This window comes from Cibotium barometz, chromosome 6 (assembly GCF_041138505.1).
Source record: "Cibotium barometz isolate CiBa-2024 chromosome 6, ASM4113850v1, whole genome shotgun sequence".
Taxonomy (NCBI): domain Eukaryota; kingdom Viridiplantae; phylum Streptophyta; class Polypodiopsida; order Cyatheales; family Cibotiaceae; genus Cibotium; species Cibotium barometz.
The window spans coordinates 50641207-50647378 of NC_141051.1; the positions used below are offsets into that span (position 1 = coordinate 50641207).

The window sequence follows — 6172 nt, forward strand, 5'->3', positions numbered from 1 at the left end:
TGGAATAGATTCTTGTATATAAACTTTATAAATATATACATATCTTGTCTTTAGCATTATTATTTTAACGAACCTTGTGAAAGGGCCCTAATTAAGGAACATGTTTATTTATGTCAAACAATGTGGTAGGATTAATTAGAAAATAAACTGACGCATGGAAAGTGGGAGGATGGAAAGCCCCAACGTCACCATCCTATGGACGGGTGGACCCAATTAGTCAGGTAGCTTTCCAACAGATTAAGTGAAAGCCCTACACTAGATAAATAGGTTCTCGGGAAACTCTATTCTAGAAGACTAGGCCAATGGCTGTGCCTTGTATAGATGAGGAAAAAAGCATTGTCTCTAAGAATCAAGATTAGTAGTTATCCAAATTATAATCAATTACCCTATTAGTGATTTGATTTTTAGAAGACTACACTCCCCCTACGGGATAGGACTAGGTCTTACCTACAAATCGTATCCTTGAATCTAAGTTACGTGGTCAAGGTATCGACGAGTAGGAAATTTTTTCCAAGTTAGGACTTAGTAGACTATCTTAAGTGTTTCCCCTATTTTGGAAGGGGGGAACCTTACACTCATCCATTTGAACTGACTTTTGTACCCTTTGGTAAAAATGCAAACCAAACGTTGTGATTTATACTACTCTTTTGGACGTCTCGTCCATCTGAATTCACTTGTGTATCCTTTTGGTAAAAATGTAGGAATGTAACTCATCAAGAATATGGTCTTAGCTTCAGTTATCACGGTGTGGCACGGAGCAACCAATGAGAGAGGTAAATTTTCAAAATAGGTCTTGCTTACATTTATTAAGTTTGCAAATCATTGTATTGCATAAAAAAGCTATTCTTAATTTTTAATACTAAAAAAATGTATGCATGTTACATTGCATCATTGCCAAGAGGTCGACGTAATCTTCACATTCCTCGAATTTTGGTGAGGATGGTGACAGGGACAAGAGCTCACATGAGAGATCATCATGATGATATACCTCACACACAGACGATGAATATAGAGAGACATATTATAGCTAGTGTCATAGATAGAGTCCATAAATTATTTTTATATTCACTCTCATCATGATCATGTGCACATGACCTATCTTTATGATGCGTATGTTCTATTTTTTATATTCATCTACATATATAGAGTGAAGTTGAGTGTAAGGCAAAGGATCAAGGATGTCCAAGCTAAAGGCTTCCATGAAAAAAGATCCATGATGGTGGTGCAAGCTTGTCATTGGAGCTAGAGCCACCTTGTCATTGTGGTGGTAGTTTATGATCTAGCCGGAAGCTTCGTAAACCAGCATAAAATCCCACAGTAACTTGTGCAAACATTTGTTGTTGAAGATTGATGGCTAGTTTACATTGGTTGGTAATTTTTTAATACTAAAAGTTTTCTAAATTACATTGCCAGGTTGATGTAGTCTTCACATTACTCGATTTTTGGTGAGGATGGTGATAGGGACAAGAGCTCACATGAGGGGACCATGATGATGATGCACCTCACATGCAGACGGTGAATATAGAGGGATATATAGCTAGCAGGATTCAGGAAAAAGATAGGTTCCACTTAGCCCATAACTTGTTCGATTTGTGCAGAGCTTGCTCAAATATGTGGGAGAAAGAGAAGAACCCTCTTCAAAAATTTCAAGTTTTAGTTATATTTTGTAAAATTGATAAAGAAATGCCTCCTCAAAATGGTCAATTTCCTCTTCAAATTACCATGGGAAGGTTTTCGATTGGGCTCAAAAAAGTATTTCCCGAACACTGATAGGCTAGTGTCATGGAACGTTGGCCCCCCATAGTCCCAATCTTTTTAACAACAGGATTCATCATATGCACAGTAGATGCATATATTCTTTTTTTTTTTTTTTATGCATCTACATACAGAGTGAAGTCGCGAGTGTAAGAAGGCAAAGGATCAAGCATAAAGGCTGCCGTGTGTGAGCAGTAACAGGCCCCTGCTGCAGCTGCTGTCGCTCACGGAGTCGATGAGGGAGACCAGGCAAGCGCGAGATACATGCTCTTTGCCCAGCTTGCGCAGAAGCGAGTCCTGGCTCACCAGTCCGTCCTCGTCCTCGTCCTCATCCAGCAGTCGGAACAGTGGGAGCAAGGGGTGCTCCGATTGAGCGTTCCCTTCATCAAATTGCAGCATGGTCCGCTGGGAAGAAACATTTCTAGGGCGCCCCGCAAAGGATGTACCGCTTGCGGAGCTGTTTGCTGTTGATGTCGCAACTTGGACTTGAGTAGCAGTGTCATCGACCAGTGAGCCCACTTCACCACCACAACCGAAATGCCACAGGCTTTCAAGGCTGTCCACCAGATCATATTCCAGGCGATGGCTGCTCGACGTCTGGCAGTTCACGTTTTGAGTAGGCTCCCCATTCATTTTTGCCTCCGCCATGATTTTAGGAGGACTGCAGCTGAAACTGAGGAGACTAGTTTGCCCTCCGAAATCAGGCCTTCCACGATTTCTTCACTACTCTTCTGCAACCGGTGGGCAAAGAAAATCGGGCCCATCCCAACCACGTTTGACCTTCAGGTACGCAGCTCATTTTTTTCTGGTTTGCAGCTCATTTATCTGCTTTGTATCCACTGCTTGAGCTGGGCAGATTTCTGAAGTAGAGGCTTGCGGTGAGCAAGGGAAGCATGTGGAGATGGAATTCTTGGCCATCTGAAAGCACAGTAACATCACTAAACTCTCCTGTTTACCTCACCCTCTGCAGCCACCCACTAAAGCTGTTCTCCTTCTTTGGCAAAATAAAATGATGATCGTACACATGTTGAAGATTCTGGCATTATCTGCTTTGTAGCCACTACTTGAGCTGGGCATATATACGCTCTAAAAAATTGCATGTCTAGGAATGTCTCAGATGATGCAGCTTGATCCTTGTGCATGATGTTGAGTCAACTCTCATTCGGTCGATATTTGTGTTTTTGATTTTTGAAGATTTCAGGCCATGTCACCTACAATGGACATGAGTTAACTGATTTTGTACCCCAGGGAACAGCAGCATACATTAGCCAACATGATTTGTAGATCGGGGAAATGAGTGTTCTAGAGACTCTAGATTTTGGCGGTAGATGTCAGGGAGTTGGTTCAAGATACGGTGTGTAAGGACCTTATTAATTCAAATAAATCCCAGTCTTACGTACTTCACTTCACCATATGTAAGTGAAGGCATGCCTTCAATTCTAAGCATATATCTTGCATGACACAGAGATGCTCATGGAGCTGTTGCGAAGGGAGAGAGAGGCTGGCATAAAACCAGATCCTGATATAGACATGTTCATGAAAGTAAGCTAAAGCAGAACTTAAGTACTATTTCCATTACGGTCAGAGGATCGAAAATTGAGGCTGTTGACAGAGCTTCAACTAACTATCAGAATGCCTGCATGATTCTGGCATGTTAGCCAGCCAGAAAGCAATCTGATGACTACTGAGTTGTGAAATTAACATTCGTCAATGCCTCGAAATTCTGATGTTTGCTGACATGCTACTCAACCATTTTTCAAGCTTCTCCTTCCAGCACTGTTGACAAAATCCCAAGCACTCATCCAAGTCTATGTCAACAGTGTTATGATTTTGTCAACAGTGCTATGATTTTGTCAACAGTGCTGTGATTTGCATATCCAAGTCTATGTCATGGTTGGGAGAGCTACCTCCATGAGAGTGAGACAGTGTTCAAGATGTTCACATATACAGGCAGTGATAAGACAACCTCACTTCATTGCCGCATGACTCTACATGAGGGTTTCATAGGACATTACTCATGATTCTTTAATGATTTGGTCAAACCTAATAGAAGTTTTCATCATGTAAAGCCACAATTGTCAATCTTCCAAAATAGACAACCACCATCCATGTCACATACATGTACATACCGTCACTGCACCAGGCTTGATGGGGCTGCATGTTAAATGGCTACATGATGATCTGAATGCCATCCTATGCACAATGCAGATTATAGAGTATAGGACGATGACAAACTCCGATGGTGTGAATCCCTATACAAGAAGATGATATGCTATGCTTGCATGGATACAAGCATACAATGAGTTTATTGCGGAGTAAGCATTCCTAACTGAAATAACTGAAACGACGACACATAGATTACCGATCGAGAGTATTATTACAAGACTCAAGAGTGTGACCAAGAGAAATAACTGAAACAAAAATATAGGAGCTTATTTGAAATACGATTGTTGCCCTATGACATTACACTCCATCAAGGCTTAGCACACATCAAAATTATTTGGGAGTTTCCACATCTCAATCCATCAAGGCACGCATGTCAAGGTATTCAATCAATGCTGCATCATCCTCCCCATCCTCAAACAGGTTCTATGTGAGAGGGTTGTCTACAAGAGGGTCATTTAAGTCCACCCTGTTATCGCGTAGTTGGGTGGCTCATCACCATGGTCCATCATGACATTATGCAAAATACAACAAGCATGGATAACTCCTGGGAGTGTTTCTATACAAGGACTCCTGATTGTCCCACCCAAGTAACGCCAAGTCTCTTTGAGCCGAACAAAAGCACGTTCCACCACAATTCTAGTGGGCGAGTGAATGATATTGAACTTGCTATGCATTTGATCTCGATGAAAGGGAGTAATACAAAGCCACCATCTCCGACTATGTACTCCCTAATACTCAGACCCTCGAACAGGAATGGAGCACCCGATAGTCGCTCCCCACCTTGACACTTACGATAAAAGGCAGAGTTGCGTAGTAGGACATGCTTGTCATTGCAAGAACCTGGCCACCCCACATTGATATCCAAAAACTTCATGTTTGCTGCAACAATACCTTGTAAAAGCATGCTGTAATTGCCATTTCGATCTTGCCATGCTTCATTACTCTCATCACTGGGTAGGTTCATTTTGACATGAGTGCCTGAAAACCATCTTTAATGTTTGTGAGCTCTCCTTGGGTGCGAGGCCATTGCAACAAATGACGTGCGTTCCGAGAGAACAAACTCCTTCAAAATATGAGAGATTTTGGATCTCCCAGAGCCAAATGCCTCAGCAACATATGCGTGGCTGTTGCCTGATGCAAGGATCATAATCACATATTGCAATTTTCTTTCACACACTGAAAAGGCGGCCTGGCAATGAACTGAATTGAGCTGGAATTTGTCCCTGCTGCTGAAGGTCTTCACACACCAAGTTACAAATTACGGTGAATAACATGAATGGAAACTTGAAAATTTCACGCCATTGTTCATCATCAACATGAGAGTGGAATACAAAATGATTCCACCAATGGATGGATGATCTTGGTTTGATATACCATTGAATGTGCTCAACATCATTTTGAATCATGTATCGAGGCTGATTTTGAACACCTGATGTTGTCCACAACAGAGGAAGTATAGGCAAGACAGGTTCGTGCATGGTGTTATCCTCTTCTATCAATGCTACCGATGTGTTGTTTTTGTTGAGTAGTTCCTAAACATGTAGTGCTGCAGACAAAAGGGAAGGCATGGTCATGAAGATAGCATTTTCCTGCGAATGGTCCATGTAATCTAGGAAGTATGAAAGTAGGAAAAAATACCAAAGAAAGGCAGACAAAGTGTATCAGAATCCCAAAGCCAAATTGCAGGATGTGTCTATGTTGCTGAGGATGTGTGGCATGAAAGACGGGGAGTAGACGATACTTCTGTGTGGATAGTGGAGGGAAAGGGAAATACTGTTGTGTGGAAAGACACATGAATGTACAGCAAGCTTTGGCGCGTTGGTGAAACTTGCAGCCGGTTGTAGGTGAAAAGAGACCCTGCATGCATTGGTGGGACACTTGCATAAACTTTTGGACTGGTACGTTGTTTCCAATTTTTTTTGGATGTCGTGTATGGCGCAGCTCTTTGAAGAGAATGGCATATGAGTTTGTATTGTATGAAGAGACACTTCAAAAAACGATTTCATGAATACATGAACCTATAGATGCGTATATAACGTCAATAAATAATTAAAAATTTTAAGATGGCCTGTCATAAAAAGAAATGAAAAGAAAGAAAGAATCAATATTAATTTATGAAGAAAAGAGAAACAGAGAAAGGAAAAAAAAAGTAATTAAATGAGAGAGAAATGAAAAGAAAGTAATTAAATAACTAAATGAAATGACGAAATGAAAAGAGAGAGAGGGATGGGACATAAATAATTGATAACCC

General features: G+C 41.1%; 2 long non-coding RNA genes across 3 annotated transcripts; one reads left to right on the forward strand and one right to left on the reverse strand.

The window, feature by feature from the left end:
- Positions 1-1812: 1812 nt before the first annotated feature.
- Positions 1813-3942, forward strand: LOC147637837 (uncharacterized). Of its 2 annotated transcripts, none has more exons than XR_015266096.1 (2): positions 1813-2684; positions 3004-3942. It is a non-coding gene; the product is annotated as an uncharacterized LOC147637837 (long non-coding RNA). The 2 variants fall into 2 exon arrangements; XR_015266095.1 differs by having other exon boundaries at positions 1825-2541.
- A 143-nt stretch (positions 3943-4085) lies between these two features.
- LOC147637838 (uncharacterized) lies at positions 4086-5653 on the reverse strand. The gene is made up of 2 exons (XR_015266097.1): positions 5560-5653; positions 4086-5467 (listed from the first exon to the last, which is right to left on the reverse strand). It is a non-coding gene; the product is annotated as an uncharacterized LOC147637838 (long non-coding RNA).
- Between the last annotated feature and the right edge of the window lie 519 nt (positions 5654-6172).